General features: G+C 32.7%; 1 pseudogene; it reads left to right on the forward strand.

The window, feature by feature from the left end:
* The first annotated feature begins 5711 nt into the window (after window positions 1-5711).
* On the forward strand, window positions 5712-7667 carry LOC107853676 (annotated as a pseudogene).
* Window positions 7668-16363: the final 8696 nt, after the last annotated feature.

Here is a 16363-nt window from a genome sequence, read left to right on the forward strand (position 1 = left end):
GTTTTTGAAAACTTATTAATTATAGTATTTTATAAGCAAACTTTTGATATTATTGAATATCATTAATTAGATTTAATATGAAAAAAGTGTGGTATCCATCATACTTGAATTCAATGTACTTTTATATTTTAAATAATAAAAAAAAGTTTTTTGAAAAATATGAAATTCGAGAGATTTGTTTGCTAGATGGTTGTACGAAAAACGTTTGGTTTAAGCCTATTTCAAACTTTAAATTACTAACTTTTTAAATAAAAAATAAGTCAATGATCAAAAGATAAAAGAAATAAACATTTACAGTACAAGATGGGGAGAATATCTATATTTTGAAGTAGGAGGGGAGCTTATATTTTGAAATAAAATAAAAAATACGTTAACAATGTCCACAATACACAAAAGAAAAAACAAAAGTGTAAAATAAATGATTACTAAGTAGAAATTTCTTTTAATCAATTGATATATATATATATATATATAATGTGTCTGTATGTGTTTGCACTTAAAATTTCAAACATAAAACAACAAACAGATAGTGCATTTGGAAAAAAGAGCAATAAAAAAATGTTGTTGGGCTTCGAACCCGAGTTATCATGCAATAAAAAGAGACTTTAATTGGCATGTTCAACCATCTTGCCAATCAAGTCAATTATTTTGGGGTGCACAACATATATTTAACATAATACCTGATATATATATAGATATACAAACTATATATACAGAATTTTTCTCGATGCTAGCGGGTGCACGTGCACCCTCTACTACCAAAGTAGGTCCGCCTCTGCCCGCTGCCTTGTCAATGTTCCTGTTGCTGTTCGTCTGCAAGCACAGCACACTGATGATGAAAGATGTTTTATGTAAAATAACCATCAACTATATATGACATACGTTAATGGTTGTTCTACCTATTTTTTGAATTATTAGATTAAATCATCGCGCGGGGTATTATAAAAAATTGATATAACAAATTATATATATATATATATATTAATTAATTAATTAATTAATTAATTATCGACCGTCAAATTGTTTAATTATCATTGAGTTTTCAAACTCAAATATTTATCTGTATTGAAATGTGTAATTAATGTTTAATTAAAAATACCATGTAGAGAGACCTGCTACGTTCATAGATAATTTAACCTTTAAATCATGTTTACCATCTAAACTTCTTGTAGTATGGATACCAATATGTAATATAATACAAATTTTTAAGACGTATATTTAAATAAAATACGTAATTTTATGGAAAAAAACACGTATTCACATTCCACAATTATTTAATAAAAATTTGCCCCTCCCTTGTTACCGTGAAATATATGGTAAAAGCTTAATCAAAGCACTTCAATGTGCACTATATAATAGGATATAATTTATCCATAATATATGCGCAACAAAACCTAAGTACATTATAGTAGAACCATTCACTACTCAGGAATATATATAAAATGCTTGCATCCATAAGTACGTTGATGACGATCCCATCCGATTTCATCATTTAGCACTTGCCAAGGGCTGTTTTCAACTGTCTAGTGGCCAATATTTGTCATTTCAAAAACCACAATATTAATAAGAAGTTTAGGAGCACCTATAGAAAAACAAATAAACATCAATTAATAAAAGAAACTGAAATAAAGAAAAATGCCAAAAATAGATTTATTTTATCTTTTTTTCGTATTGAAAGAAATATATTACGAAGGAAAGTACTATTACATCTAGAATACCAATAAATCAAGATAAAATGAGAGAAAGTTATACAAAATTAAATATTCAATATTCATATGGCGCTTCCAGTTTACACTTTTGTGCTTGATTTATTCGATAACTTCTGAACAAAATGGTTTGATCTAATATAGCTTTAAGATCAAGATAACAAAAATGTTAGTGAGGTAAATGCTGACATTAAGCTAATACTTGGACAATATAGCTATATTTAAAACCCAAATTCAAATGACATAAAAAATAATAATGAATTTTTACCACAAAATCAAAGAATTTATGCAATTATGATTTCATTTGACATGTCTCATCATTAAATATGAAAAACTTTGAAATGACCATAACTATCCTCTTGGTAGATTAATAAAAATCTCAAGAAAAATTATTCATCTAAATTGATTTAAGAAATACCTGATTTGAATCAGTAATATGACCTCTATCGCCTTTATATATTGTAAAGATCACCTGAAACAGCAACAAATTCATAGAGGCTATATAGAACCATTAGTTTATTAACTTTGAAATAAACACAAAATTTGACACTTGCAAGTTCTAATTTTAAAATAAACAATAGGTATAGAGAGAAGATTCATATGTGGTAGACAACTCATATGTCGCATTGCAATTTTAATTTACTCTAATCTAATGCAACAATTGTTCTTTGTCTTCACTGTAACATTTGTCGCTGGCAAGATAATAGTCCAGAGTTGTGTTTTTGGCTGGGAATTAAACTTCTTCTAACTAATCCATTTGAGGTTTAAGGGGATTTGTTTAAATTTAAATGCTTCATAAGATAACATGTATTATTCCTATTACACCATACACAAGCACTAAATACAGTAAGTAACCAAACTATCTACTTCTACTGTACCTACCCTGCTATTTCCTCTTTCAGCTAAATTAATTAATTAATAATAATTTGGATAATTAGTAATTGCAATTTGAAGTTTTTTTTTTTAATTTGTTAATAAGAAAATATTTTTCTCCTAATGTCCAAGAACGTGTAAACGTGGGATAGAAGTATAGAAGTTTATAAGTGGTTTAGAATGAAATAGATAAAGAAGTTTGAAACTGGATTAAAATTCAGTAATTAAAATATTTTTAAATGATAATTACCTAATTTGCGTGGACTTCTACGAAATAGTTACATTTGGATAATGATAAACTAAAAAGTGTAAAAGAGAATTAGATTAAAATTAAGAGAAGTTACAATCTTTTTAAATTTAAAAAAACGTCATGGGGAGAAGTTATAATCAATTTAACTTCATTAGGAGAAGTTATATTCAGTTTTACATTCAAAATACTCAACAAATTAGAACATTGACTTAGATTAAGTGAAATTTAAAACCAAAGTTTTTTTTTCTTTTTGAAAAAAAAAAAAAGCTATCCAACTTCTATGTCTGATCTTAGTCTAATTAAAATTGCTGCAAAGTTCTTTTAAAGAAATAATTTCTAATTCTCATTTTAGCACATATTTTATTATTTTAAGACGTCAACAAGATATAACAACTAAGCATTATTAGTCATAAATAATGATTTGTTCTCATTTATTCTAAAGATGAGAATCTAACACTAGATCAGAATTTTGGTAGGTCAATAATTTTCTCTCTTAGAAGTTTGTTAGTAATAAAATATTTCAAAAGAAAAATCATAGTGCCAAAATCTAGAATTTATTATCTTTCTTTTTTAGCCCTATATACATTTGGTAACTTACAAAATACACCTTTTTCATATCTATCTATCTATCTATCTATCTATCTATCTATCTATATATCTAGAATTTATTATTTTTCTTTTTTAGTCCTATATGCATTTTGTAACTTATACAAGATATTTTACATACTACATGAATATTTTATTATTTTAAGACGTCAACAAGATATAACAACTAACCATTATTAATCATAAATAATGATATGTTCTCATTTATTCAAAAGATGAGAATCTAACACTAGATCAGAATTTTGGTAGGTCAATAATTTTCTCTCTTAAAAATTTATTAGTAATAAAATATTTCAAAAAAAAAAAGTCATATTGCCAAAATCTAGAATTTATTATCTTTCCTTTTTAGTCATATATACATTTGGTAACTTACAAAATACACCTTTTTCATATCTATATATGTCTAGAATTTATTATTTTTCTTTTTTAGTCCTATATGCATTTTATATCTTATACAAGATATTTTACATAGTACACGAGCAAACCTTAACTTTTTATTTCTCATTTTAGCACATATTTTATTATTTTAAGACGTCAACAAGTTAAAACAACCAAACATTAGTCATAAATAATAATATGTTCTCATTTACTTAAAAGATGAGAATCTAATACTATATCAGAATTTTGGTAGCTCAATAATTTTCTCTCTTGAAATTTGCTAGTAATAAAATATTTCAAGAAAAAAATCATATTGCCACAATTTAGAATTTATTATCTTTCTTTTTAAGTCCTAATATGCATTTGGTAACTTACAAAATACACCTTTTTCATATCTATATATATTGTTAAAATTTGCAGTTTTTACCTCACATCATACTTGACTTCTTCTTTGATTTATGTTTATCTTTTCAAAGTGATGGTGAAGGAAAAGAGTGAAGAAATTAATTATATGAAAATGTTCACATGTACATAAAGATATCTTGATCACGTAACAATTTCTTCTTGTAAAATAAACAAAATTCAAAAAATTCACAAGTAGTAATTTTTTTTTGACTATAATGTTTGCAAAACAAGGGTTTTATTGGGCCACTGATTTTGTCAACAATCTGTGAGAAAGAAGATGAATTAAGTCATATTTCTTTTGATACCACCAACATCTTCATCGTCTTCAAGTACTACACTTAATAGTTTTATGCCCATGAGCATGGTGAGACTAAGTGTAGTACTTAAAGGCAATAAAGATTTTGATGGTATCAAAAGAAATAGGACTTGTAATCCATCGTCTTTCTCACAGACTGTTAACAAAATCAGTGCCCCAATCGAACGCTTTGCTGCAAATATTATAGCAAAAAAAAATAAAAATACATGTGGATTTCTTGAATCTTGTTTATTTTGCGATCGAGAAGAAATTGTTGCCTAATTAAGATATGTACACGTGCATGTGAACATCTTTTGTAATTAATTTCTTCACTCTTTTCTTCTACCATCACTTTTGATGATACAAGGAGTTGAATTCATCAGAAGAGGCTTTCCGATTGTATTTTATAAATATTTTATACAATATAATTAATCATAGTATATATAAAGCTAAAATTATGTTTTATTTAGGGAAATTACAATAGTATTTTGAGTTCTAATGTCGATAAAGTTTGATTCTGATTCTTGTAATATTGATTAAGCACATTTAACCTTCAGTTGTTTGATATGCACACTTTTGATCCCTGTAATTGCGAATCATCACAAATTCAATGAATTACAATATATTAAACCATTCAATTATCAACGAATTATGTTAAATTTATATTATTATTCCATATTTATAGGTAATATGGCTCGAAAAAAAAGTTTAAATGCTACATATTTCCTGTATTAATCTACTAAAAGCATATATTCAATTAATTAAATATTAAACATACTGAACCAACTATACTTTATTGAATCTGGTGGGCTGGACGTCTAGAGCTAGTTTTATATTAATAAATAAAAATGAACCTCGAAAGAAAATTGTTTTTGCATTCAGATTATCCAAATTCAACAACAACAATAATAATATATCCACTGTAGTTCCACAAGCGAAGTTTTAGAAAGGTAGAATGTACCGTGTGCGTAGACCTTATGCATATCTCTGTGAGGTAGATCGATTATTTCCGATAGACCTTGACGATAGGTGGGTATTGTTTGTTGACTAGTCACCTATTTTAAGGTCTAAAAATTTCAGTAAAAGAAATTATATAAACTAAATCACAAAAAAAATAAATATTTATAGTAAATTAAGCGAATGTATGGTTCAATCCCTAACCATGAAATCGTCTTTGCGCATGAATTTGGATTTAGTTGGGTCTCAAGGCCCCATGTGAGTAATAGACATTGTATGAGAACCCCCAAAAGAAAAACTTATAATTATTTTTGATAAAAAGAAGTTGCAATCAATTTTTCCATTTTCAAAAAGCAATATCTTTTTTTTTTTTTCCAGGCAACATCTTTTCTCTTATTGTCTTGTCCATAGCTCATCAGGCTTCAATTTCCATTCAAGGTAAAAGCTTTTTTTCTATTAATTTAAATTTTTTTTGATCTTTTTCTTCTTTAATAATCATAAATGTACATTTGTTTGATGACAATTCCATAAAATTCACGTCCTAATTTCAATATTTCACAGTTTTTCTTTTTGTGTGTGTGTTATATTGACATAAAATGTATGTACTTAGTTAATTACATATTTTTGCAATGTCATTCTTGATTAATTCATAGGTTTTATTATTGTCATGCGGATTTGAATTACCAAACAAAAGTCTGGATTATTGATCCATCATTTGGTTCAATCAAATCTACAATTTTTGGCTCGAACTATGTATACATATGAAGAAAAAAAATCATAGTACCTAATAGATCGCATCCGTTCTGAATCCACTGACGATAAATGTTGGATCCATTTACGTCTTTTTTAAAGTGGTGGTAAAATTTGAATCTCCATAATATTCTTGGTGTGTATTGTTGGCAATAGAAGCCGATTCAGAATTTAAGTTCTACGAATTCAACCTTTAAGGTTTTTAGCATTGAGATCCATTGTATTTTTAACGTTATGAGCTCATATCTTTTTGTTGCAATGTCACATGGTAAAATGTATCGATGCATCATTTCTCAATCCTACTGGATAAATAATGCAAACACAATTTTTTTCGTATGTATATAAACTTTTGAATCCCCTTTGACATAAAGAAATTTCATTTAGTGGCATTCAAATATTGTTTTATGTCGCGATTTTGATGATTTTTTTGATCCCCTCGTTCAAATTCCAGGCTCCGCCACTGCTATCAGGGCTTGTAATAGAATCAAAGTTGAAGCCGGTGAGCTAAATGTTACAATGGACAGTAACAAAGACGAGGCTTTAAGATGCATTAGTATTGCCAAGGAGTCAGCAGCGTCCGGTGATAAGCACAGAGCGCTTAAGTTTATTGGAATTGCGCGCCGCCTTAATAAGAATCTATCATTGGATGATCTATTGGATGCGTGTGAAAATCTTGATTCATCGATCCATAGTACCTTCAACGAGGTTAAAAATGATGTTGCTAGTGTGAAAAATGAGACAGGAGATGTGAAAAATTATAGAGAGGAACATGTAGAGTTGATTAGAAGAATTAAGTGTACTAAGGACTATTATGAGATTCTTGGTTTGGAGAAGTGTTGTTCAGTTGATGAAATTAGGAAAGCATACCGGAGAATTTCGTTGAAAGTTCATCCTGACAAAAATATGGCTCCGGGTTCTGAAGACGCGTTCAAGAAAGTCGCAAAAGCGTTTTAAGTGTTTGAGCGCTGATGGTTCCAGGAGACAGTATGATTAGACAGGTTATGCTGATGAATTCGTGTATAGTCAGTATCAGCATAATGTTAGTGGCTTGAGGAGAAGAACCTGGCGCGAATATGACGATTTTGGTGATGATTTTTATAGTGATGAGATTTTCAGGACATTTTTTGGTCAAAATGATGATGGTGATGTGTTTAGGAGAACGTATGTTTACAGTGCGAGAACTGCTGGAGCTGATATGAGAGTCGAGTTAAGTCCTGTTGCGCGTAGATTAGTACTTTTTCTTCAAGTGGTGATGCTTTTGCTTATTATTATACTTGTATTTCGTCCTTTCTTTGGAGCCTGACTAGGGATGATCTTAGATAAACTTAGATCAGAAGAAGTTATTGTTATCGCGCCTGAATTTGATCAGAAGTATCCTCTTGATAGCCCTGCTCGATATTACATCGAATACCATGTTATTGGATATGCTACTTTCATTGTGATGGAATCGCTTGGTTGATAGATCCAAATTCATCGGCCTTTCTAAGAGGCTCGATATAACCTCAGTCTTCTTTCCACCCTTTTGTACGAGGCCCTTTTCTTCGTAAGAGGCATTCCTTTGCTCCTGTTGACGGGATCAGCTAGTATCTCCATATGTAAGGCCCTTTCCTGAAAGAGGTCGAAACAATGGAACAAGAACTGTCTAACGGCCGACTGTGACAGCAATCACCGTTCAAATTTTCGTAGCAGCAAGAGGTTGGCTAAGTTCTGCGGCTGTCAAAAGGGCCTGATTTTTAAGCAAGCATAATGTATAAAGAGGCAGACCCATTACTGACCGAATTTCAAATCGTGCGTCAGTTGTCAGAATTTATCGGTACCAAAAAAAAGAGAGGAAAGAAATAGCTAGTAGTCACAATATTCTGAAGATAGGCATACGATAACGAGATAAGCTACCTATAAAATCGAACCTAAACAACTATCTACTTGAAACTGTCTCTTGGTCCATAGGTCCGCACACAAAGTTAAAAATAGCAATAATATTTGTATTATTGTGTATACAAAAATTCAATCCAATAGATTAATCAAGATACAAATAGTTGATTTGAACACTGCTTTACAATTTTAAAAGGAATTTGATGTACCTCAAGTTATAAAAAAACTTATACTAGGAACCCAAAATAAGCAATTGGGAAACTTAGTAACTGTATGAGACAGTTGCACATGTATTGGGTGTTTTTTTATGTAGAAAAAGGGGCAGGACAGTGGGCACAAATATTTAGAAAAGAAAATGGAATCTTCTGGGAGAGTTCTAACCTCTCGAATGTCTAGGAATGCTGGAATCTGTGTAATCTTAGTAGTACGTTCTGTATTAGTGAATTTCATACACGTGTTACGTAAAACAGTATTTGTAAAACATCAATATTTGTTTCTCTATCTACTGGTTTTTCGCAATAAGTCTATCAATTTGGTATCAGAGCAGTAACGTTCGGGTATGGTGAGTAAAATGGAGGGACGCGTCGAACAGGTAGAGACTAATTTGACAGGGGTAAGGGAAGATGTCAGAAAACTGGAAGGATGGTTTCAAGAAATGAGAGAGTCTCTTGCAAGAATTGAAGCCCAAGGACGAACTATGATGGCAAAGCATCCCCTTCTCAAACCAAATCCATCGAAAACCAAGAAGAAGGAAACAATGTCAACTTGGCTGGAGAAAAAGATAGTAAGAAGTGTTGGAAACTACAATTACCAGTTTTTGAAGGAGAGGATCCTTTAGGATGGATTTTCAGAGTGGAACGATATTTCGCAGCGAATGAAATTTCTGAAATGGAAAAATTACGGGCAACAGGTGTTTGTTTGGAAGGAAAATCCTTAAATTGGTATTATTGGATGGAATCTCGACAACAAATGTCAACCTGGGAAAACTTCAAAAGAGAGTTGTTGAACCGATTTCATAATACTCAAAAGATCAACCAATATGCTGTCTTAATGGGGCTGAGGCAGATTACCACAGTTGCTTCGTTTCGTGAAGAATTTGAAAAGGTGTCAGCATCTATGACTTCAAAAGAGAGTTGTTGAACCGATTTCATAATACTCAAAAGATCAACCAATATGCTGTCTTAATGGGGCTGAGGCAGATTACCACAGTTGCTTCGTTTCGTGAAGAATTTGAAAAGGTGTCAGCATCTATGACTGAGGCATCTTATGAAATACTATCAGGAAATGGATTGAAAGAGGAAATTCAAGAGAAGTGATGCTGTTACGGGCTCAAATATTGAGAGAGATAATGGATATGGCTCAAAAGGTGGAGGATCAAAATTTTATGTTGCAACAAGCTCATAGTTCTAAATTTGAACCAACCAGAGGAAGTTCAAATAATAAACCGATTAGGTTTAGAACCAATTATCATCGAGTTGCAAACGTTCTTGAAACACAGGACTGAAGAGTCGGAACAATAAGTCATAATACTGAACAATTGCATCCTGCCGCAAAGTCGACTAGCTTTACCTCTTTAGTAGCAAAATCTGAGGGACAATTTAGAAGGTTGACTAATTGATCGAAAAAGACAATTAGGGTAATGTTTCAGATGTGATGAAAAATTTGGCCCCAATCATCGTTATAAAAACAGACAGCTTAACCTATTGATTGTTTTAGAGACACCCAACATAAATGAGGATGATACCGAAGAATTCTTTGAGCCTGCCAAAGAAGATCTAGTTGAAGAGAAAACAAAGGGTATGATGGTGTTGAATATGAATCTAGCTATGGGACTTACTAGATGTAGAACAATGAAATTCGTAGGGAAGATTCATAGGCACAACGTAATTATTTTTGTTGATAGTGGGGCTACCCATAATTTTGTATCTTCCACCCTTGCTCATCAACTCCAATTACCTATTAAGAATACCAAAAGATTTGAAGTAGTAATTGGTAATGGTAAACAGGTTAGCAAGAATGAAGTATACAAAGAGGTAAGGATAGATGTGCAAGGAATCCAAATCAACCAACAGTATTTTCTATTCGAATTGAAGGGAACTGATTTGTCTTTAGGGATGAATGGTTGGTCACATTAGGTGAAATGAGGGTAAACTAAAAAATTCAAACCATGAAATTCAATGATGCTAGAAGATCAGTGTTGCTTTGAGGGGATCCAGCTATGGTTCGAACAGTAGTATCACTCAAATCTATGACCAAATTACTAAAGAAAAGGAATCAAGGATTTTTGGTCGAGTTGAGGGTAACAAGAAGTGAAAATGAAGATGCTATAATAACAAAGAAGATTGAAAAGTTATTATCTGATTATCCAGAAGTGGGTGAGCAAACTTTGGGTCTACCACCACATCGTTCGAGAGATCATGCTATTACTCTTCAACTTGGAGCACAACCACCGAACATTCGTCCATATCGATATCCTCATTCTCAAAAATTAGAGATCAAGCATTTGGTCAAGGAGATGTTAGCTGCTGGAATCATTAAGGCTAGTTCTAGTCCATATTCTAGTCCAGTATTACTGATTAAGAAGAAGGATGGAAGTTGGCGATTTTGTGTGGATTATTGAGCTCTTAATGATATCACTATCCCCGATAAATTTCCAATACCATGAATTAATGAGTTACTGGATGATATAGGGGTAGCCACCATATTTACAAAGTTGGAGCTTAAGTCGGGTTATCATAAAATTCACATTCAAGCTGGAGATGAAGAAAAAACAGCCTTCCGCACCCATGAGGGACATTATGAGTTTATGGTCATGCCATTTGGCTTAACCAATGCACCTTCGACTTTCAATCACTGATGAATGATATTTTCAGGAATTATTTTAAGAATTTTTTTTAGTATTCTTTGATGATATTTTGATTTACAGTAAGGACTATTCGTCACATCTTGGGCATAGCAAGGTTGTTTTGGATATTCTCAAAGAGAATCAACTGGTGATCAACCAAAAAAAGTGCATGTTTGGCCAGCTTAAACTTGAATATCTAGGCCATATTATTTCCTTTAAAGGAGTGCAAGATGATCCCTCCAAGATTGAGAGTATGATATCTTGGCTAGTTCCAAAAGATATCAAGTCTTTGCAGGGATTTTTGGGACTCATGGGATATTACATAAAATTCGTCAAAGACTATGGTAAGATCGTTGTCCCTTTGACTGATTTACTTAAAAAGGATGCCTTTTCATGGGAGAACGAGCCCAACAATCATTTGAAGCGTTGAAGTTATCTATGACTCAAGTGCCCATTTTAGCGATGCCGATTTTTTCTCAGCCTTTTGCAATTGAAATTGACGCTTCAGGATTTGGTGTCGGTGCAGTTTTAATGCAAAATGGTAAACCTATCACTTATTTCAGTCGAATGCTTTCTTCTAGAGCAAGACAATGTTCAGTATATAAACGGGAGCTAATAGCTTTTGTGTTAGCTATCAAAAGATGGAATCACCACTTGATGGGCCATCATTTCATCATCAGAACAAATAAAAAACCCTTAAATTTTTTGCTGGAACAAAGAGTCATAGATGAGAATCAACAGAAATAGGTCTCCAAACTCATAGGTTATAAGTTTGAGATAAAGTACAAACCGGGTGCTGAAAATAAAGTGGTTAATGCATTGTCAAGACGCGGGGAATCTACAGAGTTATATATATTTTCAATTTGGAAATATGAAGATAAGAAAGAATGGGACCAGGAAGTACAACGAGACACCAAAATGACTTCTATTTTGCAGAAATTAATCTCAGGACAGTATACAGATGGCAAGTACAGCTTGAAGAATGGATGTCTACTATTCAAAGGATGCTTGGTTTTTCCACAAGGATCATCTCGTATACCTGGTCTATTGAAAGAATTTTATTTTTCTCCTATAGGAGTCCATTCGGGGTTTCATTACACATATAAAAGGGTGTCTGAGAATATCTGTTGGGAAGGTATGAAGAGGGATGTGCAAGACTTCATTTCCAGGTGTGAAATTTGTCAAAAGAACAAGTCCCAAACTTTGAATCCTGCAGGGTTACTTTATCCTTTGCCTATACCTCATCATGTCTAGGAGGATGAAACTATGGATTTCATTACTGGCCTTCCTAAATCCCATAGGTTTGATACTATATTGGTTGTGGTGGATCGTCTTACTAAGTATGCACATTTTATTCCACTTTCACACCCTTCTAATGCTAAAGATATGGTTGTTGTTTTCATTAAGAAAGTGGTTAAACTGCATGGATTTCCTAAATCTATTGTGTTTGATCATGACTGTGTGTTCATAAGCCAATTTTGGAAAGAGCTTTTCAAAATAGAAGGTACTACTGTATGCTATAGCTCTTTATATCATCCGAAAATCGATAGGCAAATGAAAGTCGTGAATAGAAGTTTAGAGACATATCTCCGTTTTATGGTAGGAGAAAATCCTAAACAAGGAACCATTGGTTATCTTGGGCTGAGTATTGGTTTAATACATCCTTTAACAGATCTTCAGGTATGACACCCTTTAAGGCATTATACGAAAGGGATCCACCATTAATTTTTCACATGGATGACATGACTTCAGCGGTAGAAGAAGTAAATGAGCAGGTGCGCACTAGAAATACGATTTTGACTAAACTCAAAGAACATCTGCTGCAAGCATAACAAAGAATGAAGAATCAAGCTGATCGACATCGTCATGAGTGATTTTTGAGATTAGTGAAATGGTATATCTCAAACTTCGGCCCTATAAACTGCGTTCTTTGCCTAAGAAGACCAATGAAAAACTCAGTCCCCATTTTTATGGCCTTTCAAGATTCTAGAAATAATTGGTCCCGTAGCTTATCGGTTGGAGTTACCGATTGGAACTCGCATTCATTCAGTGTTTCATGTTTCACAATTGAGAAAATGCTTGCTTGTAACTACTTCTGTTCAAAACCTACCTCCATTTCTTACCCAATAGTTGGAGCTTTAAGTTGAACTTGAAGCAGTGAGGCAGACCAGAAAGCTAATCAATAGTAAGTGGGAAGTGTTAATCAAGTGGAAGACCCTACCAAAATTTGAGAACACTTGGGAGGAATATGCAATCATTAATCTGCAATTTCCTGACTTTCACCTTGAGGATAAGGTGACTCTTATAGGGGCGGGTAATGATGTAGCTCAAGTTATAAAAACTTATTCCAGGAGGCCAAAATAAGCAATTGAGAAACTTAGTAGCTATCATGAGACAGTTACACATGTATTGGGTGATTTTTTCTGTAGAAAAAGGGGCAGGACAGTGAGCAAAGATATTCAGAAAAGAAAAGGGAATCTTTTGGAATTTGTGTAATCTTAGTAGTATGTACTGTATAAGTGAATTTCATACATGTTTTAGTTTGTATCTAATAGTATTAGCAGTTTCCTAGTGGATGTTTTCAGATTTATTGTTGTATTATCAATATATTTAGTGTAAAACATCAATATTTGTTTCTCTATCTACTGTTCTTTTGCAGTAAGTCTATCAGAATGTAACCGAAGCATGACAATGATAAAATATTGTCTTTTAGAAAACTTACTCACACTCAGCATTTACATTTGATGCGAGTACGACCACGAAGGTGGACATATGTGAGATGTATTGAACCCGAGACTTCAAGTGTTCAAATAAAGTACAAAGGAGGGCCTAAATAGGCTCCAAAAATAGTCCACATTCTACACTCCAAGGGCGCCTAAAGTGAAGTATTTGACTAAGGGGTCTTTTGGACATTTCACACTATTTTTGTAACCTACTATAAATAGAATATGTTAGGTCATTTACTACTTAGTTTTGATTGAATATTGAAAGTTGTAATATTGAAACACCCTCTCTTGAGAGAATGGCCTCTTGACCGAAATATAGTAACTAGGGAAATCAACTTGAGTGTGGAATCACTCGTGTTGGATTCAATCTTGGAAACGTTGGATGCTTGGGAGATCGAGGTCCCTCTTGTTTCAATGTAAGAGATAGGTGAATCATTGTGTGTGGTGTTAAGGGTCCAAGAGTGGAATAGGCTCTTGGGTTCTTATGATTACACCTTTGTGTAGTCTATCTATCTATCCCTTTATTTCTTGTAGCCGTGTGTTTGTTGTTTTTAATAATATTGTTATTTTTCTTCATGTTCTCTAATCTCGTGTTGTTAATCTAGTTTGTTGTCCTCTGAAAATAGGAGTTAACCACCTCATTACATTGTGTTCTTGTTGTTGATCTTGAATCCGAGAGGGGTCACTCAAAGGGTCCTCGATTCTCTTAAACTTGTGGACTATTTTGAGTGTTTGTTTCGTATTTTCATTGTTTATTTTGTATCATTTGGTATCATATTAATCTTTGATTTTGTTCTAACAAGATTAATCTTGGGCTTGAGAGTTGAATTTTTTTTAAAAAAAGTTGAAAACTGAAAATTCCAGAAAAGAGAGCAATCTGTCCATTTTGTGTTCTTGGCCGAAAATTGTGTTTTTGTTGTATCTTGGCTGAGTTCCTCACTAACACATTGAGTCTATATCTTGATTTAAGCTTGTATTTTGATGTTGTTGTTGTGAACATAAACTTGGCCTATTGTTATTGAACATTATTGTGGTGGATTGTATTGGCCGTGTGGTTTCTCCTTGATGTTATAAGCTTGGCCACTTGATATTATTGTTAATTGGTGGCTTGAGAACCATTTTGTTAAAGTTGTAGTTGTCTTGGCCAAGTGTTGGAGATATTGTGGAATTTAGGAGTGGTCGTGCGAAAATTGTTGGTGTTCTTGAAGAATATTGTTATTGTTCTAGGTATTGTTGTTGTTGTTCATCACCGCCTTCATATATTATTGAAGATAAAGTGAATGCTAAATCCAAAAAGTTGAAGGAAAAGGGTGTATTTTTTATTAGTCTTGAAAGACACTACAACTAACAAAGACCTATTATCAATCAAGTCTCAACCACTTTCCAACACTTTTCCATGATTTAAAGATCCATGTTTTAAGGAGAAGTACAAGAAAGTCAAGTCTTTAAAACTTGGATTGAAAAAGGCTCCAAGACTTGTTTGAATTTTCCTCCTTAAACAAATTTCACCAAAGTCTGAATTGAAAAATTGACCAAGACTTGAAATTGAACAACAAAAGTTGTGTGGGATCGAGACTAATACGTGGCTTCCACGTCATCACATTTTATTGTTCACACAACATATTTAAGCTCAAATTTCAGATTTCGTAGTTTTCTTTTGTTATTTCTTAGTTTCAATTTCGGCAAACTAGTACTCATCTACTAGATTGTTTGTTAGTGTTTGTGTGTGTTCATTCGTGTTAAGCGTTTGTTGTGTGCTTTTCTCTTTTGTGAATTTGTTGTATCTTGTTGGTTCAAGTTTGTAAATAAATTTTCTTTGAGTCAACTCAAATAAAAATCTATTCCAGGCAAGAGTAGACTCGACCCTTAATCACTCGCAAAGTACAAGTTAACTTTCAACACTTGTGAAACCAAGTGTGAGTTAAAAATTGAGAGTGAGAGTGTGGCAAGGCATTTTTTGAGCTAACAAGTTTGTTTGTTTTGTTGTTCGTTGTTGTCTTTTCTTTTAGGAACCATGGATGCCACCATGTTCGATGCCACATTTAACCACATCACCTATAATATTGAAGACATGAAATGACACGTTGAAAGGCTACGCCAATTGGTATCCACACTTATCCCTACAAATCCAAAACCTAAGGTCTAAACACCTTGCGGTGAGAGCTTCCCGAAGGAAGTTGCTTCCAAACTTGTGAAGGACTTTCATACTGAGGTAAAGACGAACATACTCATGAACGTCAAGATAAAATAGCTAACTCTTACACTTTGGTGCATGTGAATGATAAACATGTGACTAATAAACCGTTGAGTGTGAGTAGTAGTGTTAAGTCAAGAAGGAGTTTTAATGATAGACATGAGAATAAAACAAGTTGAAGAAGTTGGTCCATTCAAGTGAAATACTCTTGCTGGCACAGGAGTCTGAATGATATGATTCTGCGTACAAGACAAGCATAGATCATATCAGAAGCTCAGTCAAACAAGGAGTCTTGAAGAATTCAAGTTGATCAAGTAGTCCAACAAGAAGAGGATTTAAAAAAAAAAAGAGTCCTATCAAATTTAGGACAAGTGAGGCAGCAACAAAAAGAAAAAAGTTAACTGATAGAGTTCTACTGGAAAACAAATTGTATACGAATAAGGACTCTATCACTGGTTGGCTTAAATACAACAATCGTGACACAAAGCTATACGATCACTGAAGCA

The sequence above is a fragment of the Capsicum annuum genome, chromosome 5 (assembly GCF_002878395.1).
Source record: "Capsicum annuum cultivar UCD-10X-F1 chromosome 5, UCD10Xv1.1, whole genome shotgun sequence".
NCBI classification, from domain to species: Eukaryota; Viridiplantae; Streptophyta; class Magnoliopsida; order Solanales; family Solanaceae; genus Capsicum; species Capsicum annuum.